This window comes from Saccopteryx bilineata, chromosome 11 (assembly GCF_036850765.1).
Source record: "Saccopteryx bilineata isolate mSacBil1 chromosome 11, mSacBil1_pri_phased_curated, whole genome shotgun sequence".
NCBI classification, from domain to species: Eukaryota; Metazoa; Chordata; class Mammalia; order Chiroptera; family Emballonuridae; genus Saccopteryx; species Saccopteryx bilineata.
Window position 1 is genome coordinate 71,028,075 of NC_089500.1, and position 16,668 is coordinate 71,044,742.

General features: G+C 56.1%; 1 pseudogene; it reads left to right on the forward strand.

Moving 5' to 3' along the window:
• The first annotated feature begins 1,197 nt into the window (after positions 1-1,197).
• On the forward strand, positions 1,198-15,189 carry LOC136315079 (ferritin light chain pseudogene; annotated as a pseudogene).
• The last annotated feature ends 1,479 nt before the right edge of the window (positions 15,190-16,668 follow it).

The window sequence follows — 16,668 nt, forward strand, 5'->3', positions numbered from 1 at the left end:
CACTGTAATTGGACCCAGCTGCTGAGGGAGATAGGCACCTGATGGTGGCCCCACCATCTCAGGCCCTGGGCCTCTGGGCCTCCGGGCTCTTCCCTGAAGGCCCATATCTCCTGGACTCCCAGGGCTGGAGGGACTCCCTGGACACGGCTGCAGGGCGGGGTCTGGGTGCAGGACTTCAGAGTGAGGGATAACACGGGCTGTAAACCCAGTTCGTAGCTTTGCTAGCTGTGTGACTTCGGGCAAGTTGGTTAACCTCTCTGTGCCTCAGTTTCCTCGTGGGTAAAATGGTACTAAAAGGCGCCTACCCCGTTGCAAGGATTAAACAGTATAACGTATATGGAAGCAGCTGGCATGCAATGAGCTCTTGATAAACAGACGCCGCTGTCTTAGTAACCATGCCGAGAGGCAACAGAAAATCGGAGTATGATACTACTGCATTTCTGTGCTTTTGCAATCTCAGGTAAAACCATCCAGACCCAATCTCCTACATTTGATATGAGTCGGTACCATCCTCTTGAAGAACCTTCTCCCTTTGGATTGCGCAAGAACCACATGTCTTACATGCTCTCCAAACAGGGAGGTAGAAGGGCCAACTTGTGTCCTGGGGCCGAGAGAACTGGCACTCGAACCAGTCCCACCGCCTGGTGACACAATTCCCACACAGTCAGAAAGAGGAAGCTGGTCCTGTGTCACCGAGAGCCCCGCGAGGCCACACCCAGGGGGTGACTCCTCTGAGTGTGGCTCCCAGGGTTACCACCCACATGCACGGCTCGTTCGTGCCCATCCGTGGCCACGCCTGGTGCGCGTCCCTTGTCCTTCCCCAGGACCCACGCTTCTTCTTTCCAGACCTTAAGCCGTGAACGATCTCGTTACCCCTGTGTCTGAAAGCCCCCAGAAAGCTGCACGCCTCGGCCACCCCGGCTCCCCCCGCCCTTGACGGTTCCCTCCGGGCCCGATTCACCTGCCCACGGCAGGGAGACGGCAGGGCTGAGGCCAGGGCAGCGGTGGATGCTTCTCTTCATGCTCCAGGCGCGCCAGATGTGAGCGTCTGGAACAGGGGACAAGGTTGCGTCCCGGGCCCCCAGCATCTGGCTCCAGAGCCTGAGCCCCGCCGATAGGACCACATGGCTCAGTGAACGCTTACCGACTGGCGACTGACTGAGAGCAAGGCCTGTCCCAGGGAGCCACAAAGCAGCGATGCCGAGTCACACGGAGAGGGGACCCGGACCGGGGAGCCAGGGCAGCGGCGAAGCGGAGGGCCTGCAGGAGGAGCGGGCAGCCCTGCGGGAGCAGAGGAGGGAGGACACGTTGCCAGGGTGGCCTGAGAGTGAGGGGCCTGCAGGAGGAGCGGGCAGCCCTGCGGGAGCAGAGCAGGGAGGACACGTTGCCAGGGTGGCCTGAGAGTGAGGGGCCTGCAGGAGGAGCGGGCAGCCCTGCGGGAGCAGAGCAGGGAGGACACGTTGCCAGGGTGGCCTGAGAGTGAGGGGCCTGCAGGAGGAGCGGGCAGCCCTGCGGGAGCAGAGGAGGGAGGACACGTTGCCAGGGTGGCCTGAGAGTGAGGGGCAGTCAGGGTGGTGCCGGGGGCACCTCTGGGGGCACCCTGGGGATCGCTGGACTCCTCGGGCGCACGCAGTGGCAGGACCTGGGTAGGTCACAGCGCACAAGGGGAGGTGTGAGGAGGGGCTCCCACGGGCGCACTTCGACAGCAAGCGCACTGCCCTTGCGAGTGTCCAGAGCTTGGGCTGCCAGAGACAGGGCTCCCACCCAGAGGCTGCTCCCCCCTCTCGGAGCCCAGCTCTGTGCCCCGTGCTAAGACTCCGGCCTCCAGGAGCCCCAGGGGAACGGACCTGGGTGCCCTCAGGAGCAATGGGCACAGGGCACGTCTGAGGGGGGCAGGAGCCACAGGCAGGGCCCACAGCGGAGAACCCTGGAGTCACAGCCTTTAGATCCCGGCAACCTGGCCCAAACCCCAGCGCTAACTGCCCTCCCAGCTGTGACAAAGCGCCCTCCCGGGGCCTCACGCACCTCGCCACCAGCGTGGACCTCGTGAAGTTGTTTGTCAGGATTCAGCGGGAGGACACAGAGCACTGAGCACTGGGGCCAGCGCATGGCGCGCAGGACACGGTGACCTTGTCTGCGGCTATGCGGGTGCAGGTGTGCGGAAGACCCAGGTAAGGGCGACAGAGACCCCTCCCAGCCTCACACCTTCTGAGAACCTACGGGTGCCTCTGTCCCGCCAGCCAGGGCTCCAGGCCGGGCCTTGGCTGGGGAGCCCAGGGGGTTTCTCACCGTGGCAGGGAAATTGCTGGGTTGGGGGTGTGGGCAGCCACAGTGACCGTCTCTCTGCAGGACGGATGCGGCTTTGCTGACAGAGAGTCTGCGGCCTGGACATGCCAGCGGTGCAGGTCTGAGGTCAGCAGTGGGGAGCCGGGCCCACCGCGGCCTCGGCCTCGCCGCTCCGGGCAGGGCCCCACCAGGGAAGACATCTGCTTCCAATCAGCTGCCCCTCGGCCCAGGGTGGGGGCGGGGGGCCGAGACCTCCCCCCAGGCCTGATTTCTCTCACTGGACAGCATGGACACCCAGGGCAGAGAAGGCAGAGAGAAGCCCCAGGGTCCCCGGTCACAGAGGAAAGGACTGGAAATAGAGGTTTCTTGTTAGATGAATAGAATGAAAGCCATTACCAGCACCCTTTTGCAAGGTCATGACTAATCCAGTCCAGTCAGTCCCCCAAGCTTGCTCCCCGCTCCTGGGGGGCCCCTAGGAGCCCTGCCCTCTGCACGGCTGCCACCCCATTCTTCAGCTTAAATCCCGTTTCCCCAGGAACACCTCCCTGAGCCCACGTCTGATCCCCGTCAAACAACCTCAAGGGCACAAGTCACGTTGGATTTCTCTACACGGTGGAGCAAAACTAGGTTTATAGTTTCTGAATCCACCAAATACAGTTTATTCTTGTATTATTATTTATGAATTATTGTATTATTTTCCATACGAATAACTGTAAGCCTACTTTTGCCCCAGCCTGTATTTATCTAGGTCTATTCCTTAAACTGCCCCTGTTCATTCAAGCCTCTGAGCGCTTGCACAAGTGGGGCCTAGGCCTGTGGCACCTGTCCCCACCGTGGGGACTGTGCTGACGCCCCGCCAGTTTTCTGTGTAGTCTCAGGGTCACCGCAGTGGTGGAGCCTCCTGCTGCCCACCCCAGGCAGTGCATGCAGCCCTCTGTGCCACCAGAGCCTGAGTGCCCACAGCTACGCAAGCCCTGCCCTCTGCACAGCCCACCAGGCGGTGGCTCAGTGGGAATCTCATCTTATTCTCCCTTTATTTCTGGGACCCACAGACCCAGGTCTGGACCGAGAGCACAGTACCCTGGGCCTAGCTCAGAACATTCCTTGAAGGAGAGAATTAAACAGAAGCCCTTGATTTCATGGGTGGCAGAGGCATTAAAAAAATCCCTGAACCACACCAAACAAACAGAGAAGCCTTAGGTTTGTGGCCTTACCAAGGACTCCATTTGGTCACATCTGTACTCACACTGCTCTCGGAAGCCCCAGGACAGACCCTGCCTCAATTGGGCCAACTCTAGACAAACAAGAAAATGGGAGTCTGCTACACACACACACACACACACATACCACATACACACTCACATATACACACACATACACACACATACATACACACACATACACAACACACACACACGCACACATGCACACACACATACACACATACACACACATACAGAACATACATGCACACACACACACTGACCTCAACCTCACGAACTCACATGCACACACATGTCCCAGGTCAGCTGCCACCAAGCACCCCCTCTCCACCCTCCAGCTGGGGGCCCCGACCTCCCTCAGGTTCCACCCGAACAGCTGTGCCCTGATCTCAGCCCAGGCCACTCCTTGAAGCCAGCCTGTTAAATGGGTCGTGGAGCCAGATGGCCCAGGCCAGGGCTAGTGGTAGCATTGGTCAGCAAACGCAAGAGCTGAAGGGACATCGAGCGAGTCCTGCTCATTTTACACATGAGAACAGTCCCCTGAGAGTCAGGCCCAGAGGGGCCTGCTGGGCTGGGGCTGGCCGGGGCAGGGAGAAGGGCCATGGGAGAGCAGGAGCACTTGACCCGGGGCCCTCCACTGAGCGCGTGCACACACGGCCACACCGGCTGTGACCTGACCCTCGCAGCGGCCGAGGGGCGTGTCCTGCCAGGCCCGTGTGCAGGGGTGGGACCGGGTTGGCTGCTCAGCTGCCCAGCTCTGGCTCTGAAGCTGCCATGTGTGGCATGTCACCACCAACTATGACAGGAGTGACAAGCGCCAGGATAGAGGAAACAGAAGCTAATACCCCTGCTGGACCTCAGTGGACATGGGAGCACCATTCAAAGTTGCTGTCATGGTCGATTTGTATATTGAGAGAGACAATCTCCCCGGAGACCGAAGGGAACCAGTGGAGGAAGGGGCGGTGCCTTCTCTATGCCTCCTCAGAGAGGCGGCTGCGCCCAGTGGGCCCAGGGAGCCGTCACACTGAGGGCGGAGAGCCAGGCACAGTGTACGTCACCTCCTGGCCCTGTGTTCAAGACGAAGCTCAGGCTCCCCAGGTGAGTCACTTGCCCGGGGAACGTTTCCAGGACAGAACCCAGGTTGGTGGGCCTGCCTCTGGCCCTCACCCTGGCTGTCCCCCTTCTCCCACCCAGCCTCAGGCTCACTCATCAGGCAAAGAACAGGACAAGGCCCTGCCAGGCTGGGGACACTGGTGGGAAGAGGCAGAACTTCTCCCCACCTCAGGCCAAGGTCTCCTCCCCAGCCCAGGTGGGCGTCCTGGGTTCAGCCGAGATGCCAGCCCCCTCCCCCTGGGCCTGCACAGTCATGGGAATCGGGGGGGGGGGGGCTCTGAGGGTGTCCATTCAGAGTTCTTCTTCGCCTCCTCCGCTGCCTCTGCCTCCTGCTGCTCCCAACGCCATAGCTAAGCCGCTAATCACCTTCACACACATCCCCCAGGAATGCGGCGGTCTCATAAAGTCAAACCCACCAACCTGGAGGCCTCCCAGCAGCCTCCCTCAGCTCTGCCCCACCTTCCCTGAGGTCTCAGAGTCACCTCCCGCACACACCCCAGAACCGAGGGGGAACACGTCACCCATCACCCAGGAGGTAGGTGCCCAGAAGCCGGAAAACCACCTCCCCCTACTCAAGGCCTCCCCTCCCCACCTGCTTCCATCTGTGCCCCCCGTTTCTCCTCGGGACACACAGGCCCGTATTTGGGGTCTAGCGCCCACTCTTCAATCTGGGGTTCTGGAGACCATCTCTAATCCTGCCCTGGGGCCCACACCCACCCTCTAGGGAATGGGAGGTGGCCCTGGGGAGATTTCCCCAAGGACGTGGAAAGGCCAGAGGGGCTAGTCCGTCTGGGCAGCACTTCCTGCCTCCAACCTGCCGTCCTCCATTCCTTCCTCGATTCCCAGGCCTCAGTGAAGTCCCATCCTGCCTCAGGGACTTTTGGGAAGGGAAAAGGGACCCATGCCACTAAGTGCCTATAAACAGAGGGAGAAGTATGCTAGCCACTTAAAATACTTCAGAAAATCTGTGAACGTCCTACATTCAGCCATGGCAGGACTTCTGGGATACACAACATTCCGAGGCTTTGCTTTTGGCTGGAATCACGTCAGCTCAGTGCAGCAACGCTGGCCGTTCTGTGCTGATGAACCTTGAGGGTCTGTGACTGAGTATCAGGTGGAGAAAGAAGTAGTAACTGAACAGCCACTATCTAACAAAATCTTTCCAAACATGGAGTTGTAGTGGAGGAAATAATAAAATGGATCTGAGATGTTTATTTCTTTAATATACAAAGAGCTCCTACAATTAAATGAGAAAAAGATGAATAACTCTCCCCAAATGGTCCACGGCCAATAACATGGGATTCACAGAAAAAAAAAAAGTTCAAATTTAAGAAAATCTGCTCAGCCTCAGTCTTAACATCATTTCTTAAAAACCAAAATGAGGTATCATTTCACATATCAAATCAGCAAAGAGTTAAAAGCTTGGTAACGCCAATGTTGGTGCAGGTATGAGGAAATGGGTATTCTCATCCACTGTTGGAGAAACTGGAAGTTGTCACAGGGTTTTTGGAAGGCAATTTTGGAAACATAGATCCAAATTTTAGTCAGTTGTCAATCAATCAACAAATATAGTTGATCTCAGGCCCTCTTGTAACAGCCAAAAAGAAAAGGAAGCGACCAAAATGCCCATCAAAAAAAGAGGCTGGTCGCTGGAATCTTTACAATGGACTTTACAGTAGCTACAAAGAATGGGTGGATATCCAGCGATATCAACGCGAGAAAGATATGCTATTAAATTGGGAGAAGGGGGGAAGCAAGCTATAAAACAATGTGGTTATGTTATGGTCCCATTTTAAAGAAAATAGAGCCTGACCAGGTGGTGGCGCAGTAGATAGAGTGTCGGACTGGGATGCAGAGGACCCAGGTTTGAGACCCCAAGGTCGCCAGCTTGAGCGTGGGCTCATCTAGTTTGAGCAAAGCTCACCAGCTTGGACCCAAGGTCGCTGGCTTGAGCAAGGGGTTACTCGGTCTGCTGTAGTCCCCCAGTCAAGGCACATATGAGAAAGCAATCAATGAGCAACTAAGGTGTCCCAATGAAAAACTGATGATTGATGCTTCTCATCTCTCCATTCCAGTCTATCTATCCCTCTCTCTGACTCTCTCTCTATCTCTGTAAAAAAAAATAAAATTAAAATAAAAAATTTAAAAAAATAAAATAAAATAGAAATGTTTACCTGAAACTTCTATACTCTTATTGACCAATGTCACCCCACTAAATCTAATTTCTAAATAAAATAAAAAGCACATATCGTGACTTGTAGCTATATATGTTTATCGCATAAAGAACATATCTTAGCCTGACCAGGTGGTAGCTCAATGGATAGCATGTCGGCCTGGGATGCTGAGGACCTAGGTTCGAAACCCTAAGGTCATAGGCTTGAGTGTGGGTTTACCAGCTTGAGCACGGTGTCTCCGACTTGAGCATGGGATTATAAAGATGATCCCATGGTTGCTGGCTTGAAAGCCCAAGGTCACTGGCTTGAGCAGGGGGTCACTGGCTCAGATAGAGGGCCCCCCCTTCCACTGGTCAAGGTACATATGAGAGAGCAATCAAGGAACAACTGCCCCAACTATGAGTTGATGCTTCTTATCTCTCTCCCTTCCTGTCTGTCTGTTACTCTCTCTCAAACACTAAATATATATATATATTTTTTTAATTTAGATCACAGATTTTTCCTCCCCCAATATAAGGTATATTCAGATTTTGAACAGCAGTTTACTTGTTCTAAGAAAAATAACTTTTCCTTGTTTCTATGAACTCATCATTTTTAACACATTCTAATTAACAACAGAAGATAACTATGAATTGATGCTTCTCATCTCTCTCCCTTCCTCTCTGCCTCTCTGCCTGTCCCTGTCTCTCTCTTAAAAAAACAACAATAACAAAAAACATATATCTTAGTGATAAACAAGAAATTGTTAGGAGTGGTGCCCCGGGGAACAGGGTAGGACAAGGGGAAAGGGCGGGTAGAATGACTTTCATTTTTATATGCTCTTCTCTGTACCATCAGTTTTTATAATTTTTTTAATTAACATATAACATTATATTAGTTTCAGGTGTACAACATAATGATTCGCTATTTTTATGCAAACTGGGTCTTTAAGGTGCCCCTGGCAAGAAGAAACTGAGCGCCCCAGGTTAGAAGGGCTGGATGATGACTGAGGAGGCTCTATGGCAGGATGAGGACCAGATGTGAGGTTGTGAGGACCGGATGTGAAGATGTGAAGATGTGGGGATGTGGGGATGTGGGGATGTGGGGATGTGGGGATGTGGGGATGTGGGGATGTGAGGACCGGATGTGAGGATGTGAGGACCGGATGTGAGGCTGGCTAGGCCCAGGGCGGGGAGGCCTGTGGGGTGCTTTGCAGAGGAGGGGTGCCCTGTCAGAGCAGGCCCCTCTTTCACCTCGGAAGAGGAGGTCCATGGAGGGAAAGCTGCCCTCGCGGCCCTCTATCCCACTCAGACTGGACACTGGGGACACTGGGGAGAGAAGCACTGGGGAGAGAAGCCAGCTCTTAAATTCCAGCTCAGGCCTTGGGGGGCCGGCTGACTTGCCCTGAGGGTCCGGTCCAGCCCTTCCTCCTCTCACCCTGCCTCGGGATCTTCCTCCTCTTTGTCTCTGACCCACAAGAGCACGGTTTGCCTGAGAACTTTTCTAAAAAGAAAAAGTGAACAAGCCAACACATAGCTGAGAACAGGTTTCTGACCAGAAGACCTCGAAGCCCGGCCGGAGATGCTGGGACAAGGGCGGGCTCCTCTGGGAGAGGAAGGCGCCCGGGTCTTTGTGTAATGCCTCCTGCACAGCCAGCCCCACGGCAGCTCCAGTCCTGTGGAGGCAGAGGGCGGTCACAGGCTCCTCAGCTGGGGTGTCAGCTTCTGAGCTTCTCACCCGGGCTCTCACTTTGCTTCCATGACCCTCAGTCTTTTCTTTCCTCTGTCAAGTGAGGATCATGGCAGCTTGAGGGTTGATGTGAGAATTTAAAATAATATAAATAAAACATGTAGCATAACGTTTGCCATGCACGTGATCATTAATAAGCATATGGTGAACCAACCTGATGGTGGTAAGCAGTTGGCAATATATACATACTATACAAATTCATGATGTTGTCCATGACATTGTATGTCAATTACATCTCAGTGAAGCTTGGGGGAAGCACATAGACCTGTATTTGATCACCAGTTTTCTCTAAACACAGCCTCACCTCTGTGCCTTTGCTCAGGGGGCATCCCTGTCCGAGATGGCCATCCTTCCTCTCCATCTGACAAAATCTTACTGTGTCTGTGTGTCACCTCCCTTGTCAAAACTCCGGCAGAACTGGCCGGGCAGAAGCATTTCTCCTCCTTGGGGTGTCCGGGCGCTTTGTTCATGGCCCTTCTAGGCCATACCTGAGTCACAGGAGCTGTCCTTCCTGTGCCCTGGGGGCCCTGGGCCACGATGCTGCCTTTCCATCTTTGTGTCCCTGTCCCTGGTACAGAGGCTGCTACATAAGTCTTTGTTACCTGCCCACAGGAATGACTTCCCCTCATCCTGACAACCCTTCATCAGCCTTGAGCACCAGGATGGGACTTCTTTCTCCCTGGTAGCATTCCTAGATTTGGTTTGGTTCCCCAACTCAGATACCCAGTGATGCTGGGACAACCTCCACTGGGAGGGAGAGGCTGGGACACTAAAGACAAAGGGGCCCGACCAGAGAGCTGACCCGGTCAGGAGGAAGGAAGGGTGCCCACTTGAGGACTGTCCCATCGGGTCACCTGACAGGGCAGCTTCAGGGGCTCCACCCTGGCTGTTTGAGGAAAGGCGCTGGCCTGCCCTTCCCCTGTCCCTACCCAGCTGTGCACAGCTGGCCTGTTCCCTCTGGGCCTGGTGCTCCTCCCCACTCTCAGAAGGGCCACTCCACCCTAGACCTGGGCTAAGGAAAGCGTCCATGGTCAGTCCTGCCCCCTGCTGGCCACCCAGGGAATGGTGAGATTGGGGGGAAGCTCCCGGGACATGGTTCTAAAGGCCCTTTGCAAACTGGTTTCCCATCACTCTCTCCCCAATCTCCTGGCCCTCGTAAAAGCAGCTGTTGTTTGTCCCCAAATACACTCAGCTATGTGCCTGCCCTCCCACCTCTACACAAACTATCCCCCCTCCAGCCGTGCCCCTGCCTCTTCGCGCTGCTCAAGTTCCGGTTCAAGGCCCACCTCCGACTGACTGCCCCGCTCCGGGCACCCTCACCTTGCTGCCGCTGTCCACTAGCGCTCCGTCCCACCCCCTGCAGCTGGTGCCCACCCCAGTCCCATCTGCAACTAGACCAGAGGGGTGGCCACACTGGAGCGGGCACAGGCTAGGGGGTCGGCAGAGGGCCCTGCACACAGGTGGCACCTAATCAGTGCTGCATGGAGAAAGTGATCAAGCCCAGCACCTCAGCCTTGGATTCCTCCCACCAGCCCCAAGGACCCTGGGGAGGCTGGCAGTCCCTCTGGCCAAGAAGGATGGTCTCCATTTAGTCAGCATCCAGGCTCCCTGCCTTCCAGGAACGAGTGCTGGGGTCACCGCTGTCAGGGAGAGACGAGAAAGGAGGAAGGGCCCTGCTGTGCTGTCGGACAGGGAGGAATCTGGGTCCAAGAGATGCTGACCCCCCTCCTCAGAGCAGGCTCCGGGGTCACTCTTTCCTCTCCCACCACCTCCTTTCCTAACCTCCGGTTTCTAGCTAGCTACCTTCTTCACTAATCTATTCATTCCCTCATTCATTCATTCCCTCACATTCAGCTATGAGATGCCAGGCCCTGGCTTGGCTGCAGGTGTTATGCAGGAGAGACAGAACCCTGATCTCAAGTATCTCATCGTCCAGTGGAGGAGAGAGCTGGGATCATCACCAGCATCTCGTATTAAGGCTTCTGCAGAGGAAGGCTTCTACAGGAAGAGAGCCATCTCAGATCGCAGCCCCTGGACCAGCTGGGGGATAAGGGGTGGGGGTGGGAGGTCCAGGGCACCCTCTGGCTGAGGGAAAGCTCGAGGAGAAAGGAGAGGCATTAGCCAGGCAAGGGCAAGGGAGACAGCCGCCTGGCGAGGTCTGGGGTCCAGTGGGAAGGGCGTGAACCGGAGAGGAGGCAGAGGCAGACCCCCCAAGTGCCATGGGAAAAGCTAAGGAGTTTGATTGTTTGGGGTTTTTCCTTCTTTCTTTTTTTATTTTTGGGTTTGTTTTTTTTTCTGAAAGCAATGGGAGTCACTGAAGCCTTTGTAAGCCGGGGCGTGATGAGTGTAGATCTGAAGTTTAGAAAGACCTGTTGGTGGAGGTGGGGAAGGGTCAGAGGAGACATCACCAGGGGGTTTAGGGGGCTGTGGTGAAATAAGGGGTGGGAGGGGGAGCCTCTGAATTAAGGCAGTAACAGCAGAGGAGGAAAGCCCTGAGCAGAATGGAGATGTAAAGGGAAACACAGGGCTCGGTGACTGGCTGTCGGGAGCGGATGGTGGGGCCACAGCCTGAGACGGGGCACGGGAGGAGTGGGTGGGGGAGAGCAGGCTCAGCTGGGGCCTGGTGAGCCTGGAATGTTTGAGGGACATTGGCCGAAGGTGACCAAGAGATGAGCGTGCAGCCAAGTCAGAGGTGCAGGACACAGGCCAGAGCCATCAGTGGGGACATCTTCAGCTCCTAGATCATAGCTGAAGCCATGGGATAGGCTGGCCCAGGGACAGTGGGTAAGAAGAGGGGGCCGGGATGAGAGGTTCTGCTCGTTTCCGGGGTTCCATAGTTGGTCACCGAGGGGACGGGGTGCAAGAACAAACTAGAGGCAGTGCAGTCAGTGGAAAGGCTTTCACACCACAGGACAGAAGTTTATATCTAAGCTCATCTAGGTATGTGACCATGTCTTACCTCTCTGAGCCTCAGTTTCCCCTCTCATGAAATGGCCCTATTAATAACTACTTTCTAGTATGACTAAGAGGAAACGAGCCTCAGTTTCCTCCTCTGTAAAATACTAGGCTGGACCAGGCCATCTATGAGGTCCCCCCCGGGGAACTGGGGATTCCCTCTCGTCCTCTGATCTCCTGCCTGCGATTTCCCTGCTGTCCAGCAGAGGGGGCGCGCACCTCTTCCCAGGAGGCTTGGAGCCGTCTTTCTAAATCACCCTGAGCAGAGCATGTGACTTGCTACGAGTTCAGTGCCTGACCAGGGCCAGTGTTCAATAATAGCCGCCGTTGTCTCTATTACACAGATGAGGAGACTGAGGTTCCGAGAGTTTCATTTGAACCCAAGGTTCAGGCGATGGTGCCTGTCCTGGTTGGCTCAGGAGAGCATGGACTATATCTGAAGGCTTGCGTTAAAAGAGAGGGCCCTTTGGGTGGATGCTCCCGGGATACAGGCCTGATGCTGGCTAACGAAGAATGTCCTGTTGGTCAGAGCTGGACGGCTGGGACGTGGACTGCCTTGGTTGTGAGCACACGGTGTTTTAGGGAGTCAGGAAAGTGGGTCTATCTCAGGCCCCCTCCAGCCCAGGGGGCCACATTCTGAGAGACCCGAAGGACCAGGCACAGTGGACACCGGCCCTGAGTCCGAGAGGCCACTGCTCTGCTCCGCCCTGGGCCTCACAGCTGTCCACACTCCGCCTGGGACACGGTCAGCCTCGGGGCTGAGGAGACCCGGCCCTTACTCCCCAGGACTCCGGATCCCAAGCACAGGCCGAGGGGCAGCCCCCACAGCTGGCCCACAGCTGGCCCCTCCTGCCGAGGGCCCGTTGTGGAGGCCAGAACATGCCGCTCAGAGCAGGGTCTTCGGAGACCCGGGATCTACGTTCTGTTCACGGAGCTCCGACCCCTCCAGCCTGCCGGGGAGGGCGGCAGAGCCCCAGATCAGCGGCCCGGCTCATTCTGGGAGCCCCGCAAGGCTGTCCTCCCAGGCCTCCACATGAGCGAACATTCTGGGCACAGGATTCACCGAGGGTTAGAGTTGGGGAGGCCGGGGCTCCTGGCTGCAGCTGCTGCCCCGATCCAGAGCAGAGCACGGTGGACACCACAGGGACAAGGCCTGTCTGTGACACAGGCATACGCCTGGGGGGTGTGGTAGGCAGCCAGTGGGATGGCCTCTCAGGCCCAAGCTGGTCAGGCAGCAGCCTGGCACTGGTCATTCTGGGCGACACACTTGAGGCAGGACGTTGCCAACTGGAGGACAGTGCGGCAAGGGGCCCGGGGAGGCTGTGCTAACGTGAGTCCTGGAATGCCTTCCCGGACCCTCCGTGGGTGGAGTCTAGGACGTTATGGTTCAGCCAAGGCTTCCCACAGAGCAGGCGTCTGAGAAACTCCTCCAGAGGGACCCAGATGGCACCAACCGACCGGCCAACCAGCAGCCTGCGGCGGCTACAGGGGCTGGGGAAGGCTGCCCAGGGAAGGGGAGGAGTTGGCCGGGAGGGACCGGGTCTGCCTGCAGCTGAGGGAGCAGCGGGGAGGGTTTATGGGGAGGCGACACTGAGAGCTATTAACAGAGCCCCTCCCCTGCTCCAGACACGTGACCCATGCTATCTCCTATAACCCTCAGTCACCGCCAGCCCTTCTCACAAATGGTGAACGTGAAGCTCAAACAACTCAGGTCCCAAGGCCATATGGCTCAGAGCCAGAGCCAGGGTTCAAAACAAGGGTTTCTGACTCTGAAGCCCTCACTCTGTGATGTGTTGAGTCCCACACGGCAGGAGTTGCTGGTGAGGTAGTGAGCATCTGATCACTTAGAGGTCCCAATAACAGCTGGATGCTGCCAGGGGGGCCTTGCTTTGGGGTGGATGTGTGAAGGCCAAGCAACCAAAAAGAGGCTGGCTGTATGTTCCCACCTCCCAACATACACACACACCCTCCCCAAGCCTCGGGAAAGGCCAGACCCACATGCCCATCACCTTCCATGGCCAATCAGGATGAGACCTGGGTGACCTCAGTGGGAAGCCTGAGATTCCTCAGGTGCATAGCCCAGGACCTCTGAGACCCCTGAGGGGCCACCAGGGGGAGAGCTGAGCCTCCTGCTGACCTTCCCAGGCCCCAGGCCACTAACCCCAGACTTCAACAGCACCCACCCCTGGGCAGGACAGAGGCCCAGGGCTGCAGGAGGAGTATCTTCCTGGGACATTGATGTTTTGTTTGGTTACTTTAAAAATCGCCATTGATTTTGTGTGGGGCAGTGTAATGCTGGTGGCCAAGGCCAGGCAGGTTCACATGGGATTTGGGCAGACAGCAGAGAAACTAAAGAGCTGGAAATTATCAGGCCATACCCGTTTATTGGAGGCTCACAAAGACAGGCGAGCAAATAAACAACAAAAGTGAAAGAGCTAATAAACAAAGGAAAATCTGTTATTCACAGTAAAGGCCAGGGAGCAAGGAACACCGCGCCTCAGGGTGGCAGGAGAGTGATCTGGGAGAGTTGTTTCCCCCCCCCCCCCCCCAAGCACCCATAGCCTATAGACTGTGCACACGGGCCTCTGCCACGTGCTCACGCACTAATCAAGCAGAGTGCTTGCAGCTGGTAAACCCATGAGCAAGCCTAACACGGCTGCCCCACAGGTAGCGTGAGAGTGGAGAGACACTGATTACAAAAGTAACACTCTTTGGGAAAAAGTTGGAAAATACAGAGAAGCATGACTAAGAAAATCAAATCACATAGAAGCCCCCGATCAGCCCTGGAGATAACTGATCTTGTTGCTTTTAGTGTCTTATCAAGCCAGGCTTCCTACATTAAAATTACACTCCTGCCATTTGTGGGTGTGTGAACTGTGACAAATGACTTAATCTCTCTGCCTCTTTGTGCTTCAGTTTCTTCATATGTAACTTTGAAATAAAAAGAACAGAACCCACTTCGAAGGGCTGCTGTGAGGCAGTGTCCTCGGCGCTCCCAGCCCCCTTTCTTGCTGCCACAGTGTTTGGACGGGACAGACACAGGGCCGCCCCTTCACCCCGCCTCCGACCACCCTCCGACCTCTTTCCGGGCACCGCCTTCAGAACAGCCTCAGCACCCTCCGCCAACACGTTTTCAGACCTCAGTGCCTTACTGCCCAACAACCATCAGCTCCCAAATTCGTCAGAATTATTCGCCAGGTGGAAGCTGCCACCAACCGCCTGGTCCGCCTGCATCTGTGGGCCTCCCACACCAACCTCTCTCTGGGCTTCTGTGTCAACTGCGACCATGTGGCTCTGGAGGGCACGGGCCACTTCTTCTGCGAGTCAGCTGAGGAGAAGCGCGAGGACGCCTAGTGTCTCTTGAAGATGCAAAACCAGCATGGTGGCCGCATTCTCTTCCAGGACGTGCGGAAGCCTTCCCAGGATGCAGTGGGGTGACACCCAGGACGCCACGAAGCCACCATGGCCTTGGAGAAGAACCCGAACCAGACCCTTTTGGATCAGCACCCCCAGGGTTCTGCCCGCACAGACCCTCGCTCTGCGGCTTCCTGGAGAACCACTCCGGGTGAGCAGGTGGGACTCATCAGGAAGATGGGTGACACCTGACACCCCCGCAAGTTGGCGGCCCCCAGGCTGGGCTGGGCGAGCATCTCTTTGAAAGGCTCCCCCTCAAGCAGGACGGGGAGCCTCTGGAGCCCAGAGGGCTTTGAGGGGACCCCTGCATCCCCCTGGAGTCTGGCTTCTGTCTGAGCCTCTCCCTGCAACCCCCAGGCATCCTTGTAACGCCCCTGGAGCCGCTCGCATGCATCAGACCAAATGGAAACAACAAAGCTGCTTGCAGGAAAAAGGGGGGCACTGGGACCATCCCACCTGACGCACTCCGCTGGGCCCACGTCACAGAGCCGGCGCTGAGGAACACTTAGATTCACATGCTGACGTTCTTTTCTATGTTTAGAATTTCATGACTACAATTCTTTTCTACAAAGTTGAGTATTACCATTTTGTTACAAGCCTCTTCACCCAATACTACATCAGGAACATTTTCTGTACTTAGATGTACCTGACAGCAATGTTTTCTGTTTAGATTTATAGAATTACAAGTTCTGTTTAGATTTTTTTTTCTATGTTTCCATTTATATGATTTCAGTGTATTTAGCAGACCTAGAACCTTACAGTATCTATTATTTGGGGCCTGCCTTCTCCATCTAAGGCTGCACGGTGCCCTTTGCCCTACATCACTGAATAGCTTTTGACTATGGTTTTGAATGGCTGCCTTGCGGTCACCTTGGGCAGCGGCTTGAAGAGGAGGCAGGAGCTGACGGGCACCATAGAAGCGCTGGTGGAGCCTCCGCCCCTGCACAGCCGTGGCAGTCGGCGAGGCCAGGCCCAGTGAGGGCCGCCGCGGACACTGTCCCTCATGAAGAGCTGAGCCCAGGGAAAGCCCCTCCCTCCAGATCACTGAGGGCCTGTCTTCCCCGAGGCTGGTCCCTCCTGAGCAGCCCTTCCCGGCCTGGCCAATAGTTCTCCTCAGCCCGCTGGCCTGCACACCTGCTCTGAATCACAGTCCAAGGTCCGGGCCTTTGGTCAAGGGACATACCTGAGGACAGTTCCTCCAGGGCTGTCTGGGCAAGGGGGATGGGGCGAATCCAGGCCCCTGGGACCACCTGCCGCCTGGATGAGCAGTGGGATGCAGAATGTAGGGGAGGGAGGAGGAGCATGTGCAGGAGCCATCCCGTGGATCCGAAGCTAGAGGGAGGCAGACCCAGAGTCACTGAGAGACCTCAAGAATGGCATCCTGGGGCCAGGGAGTTAGAAAAGGTAGGAGAAATAAGGCCTTAGCACTGACTTTGGGTCTGAGAGTTTAGGAGACAGGGACTTGGAGCAAACTAGGCAAATTGGGGTAGGTCTGAGGTTCCCGCCGGGGCTCCAGTCCCTGGAAGGAGCAGCTTCCAGGAGCATCTAAGGCTCGGCCTTCCACCCTGAGAACTCAAGCCCCTGCCACCACACTGGCCCCAGAGAGCCAGCCATAGACTTTCACATCGCCCCTCCCCCGGCCTCCTCCTGCTGCCAGACCCCTTCCTTCCTCTGCCTGTGTGCAGGGGGGGAGAAGAGGGGGGAAAAGGAGGGGGAGAAGGAGGGGGAGAATGAGGGGGAGAAGGGGGGAGAAGAAGGGGGAGAAGGGGAAGGGG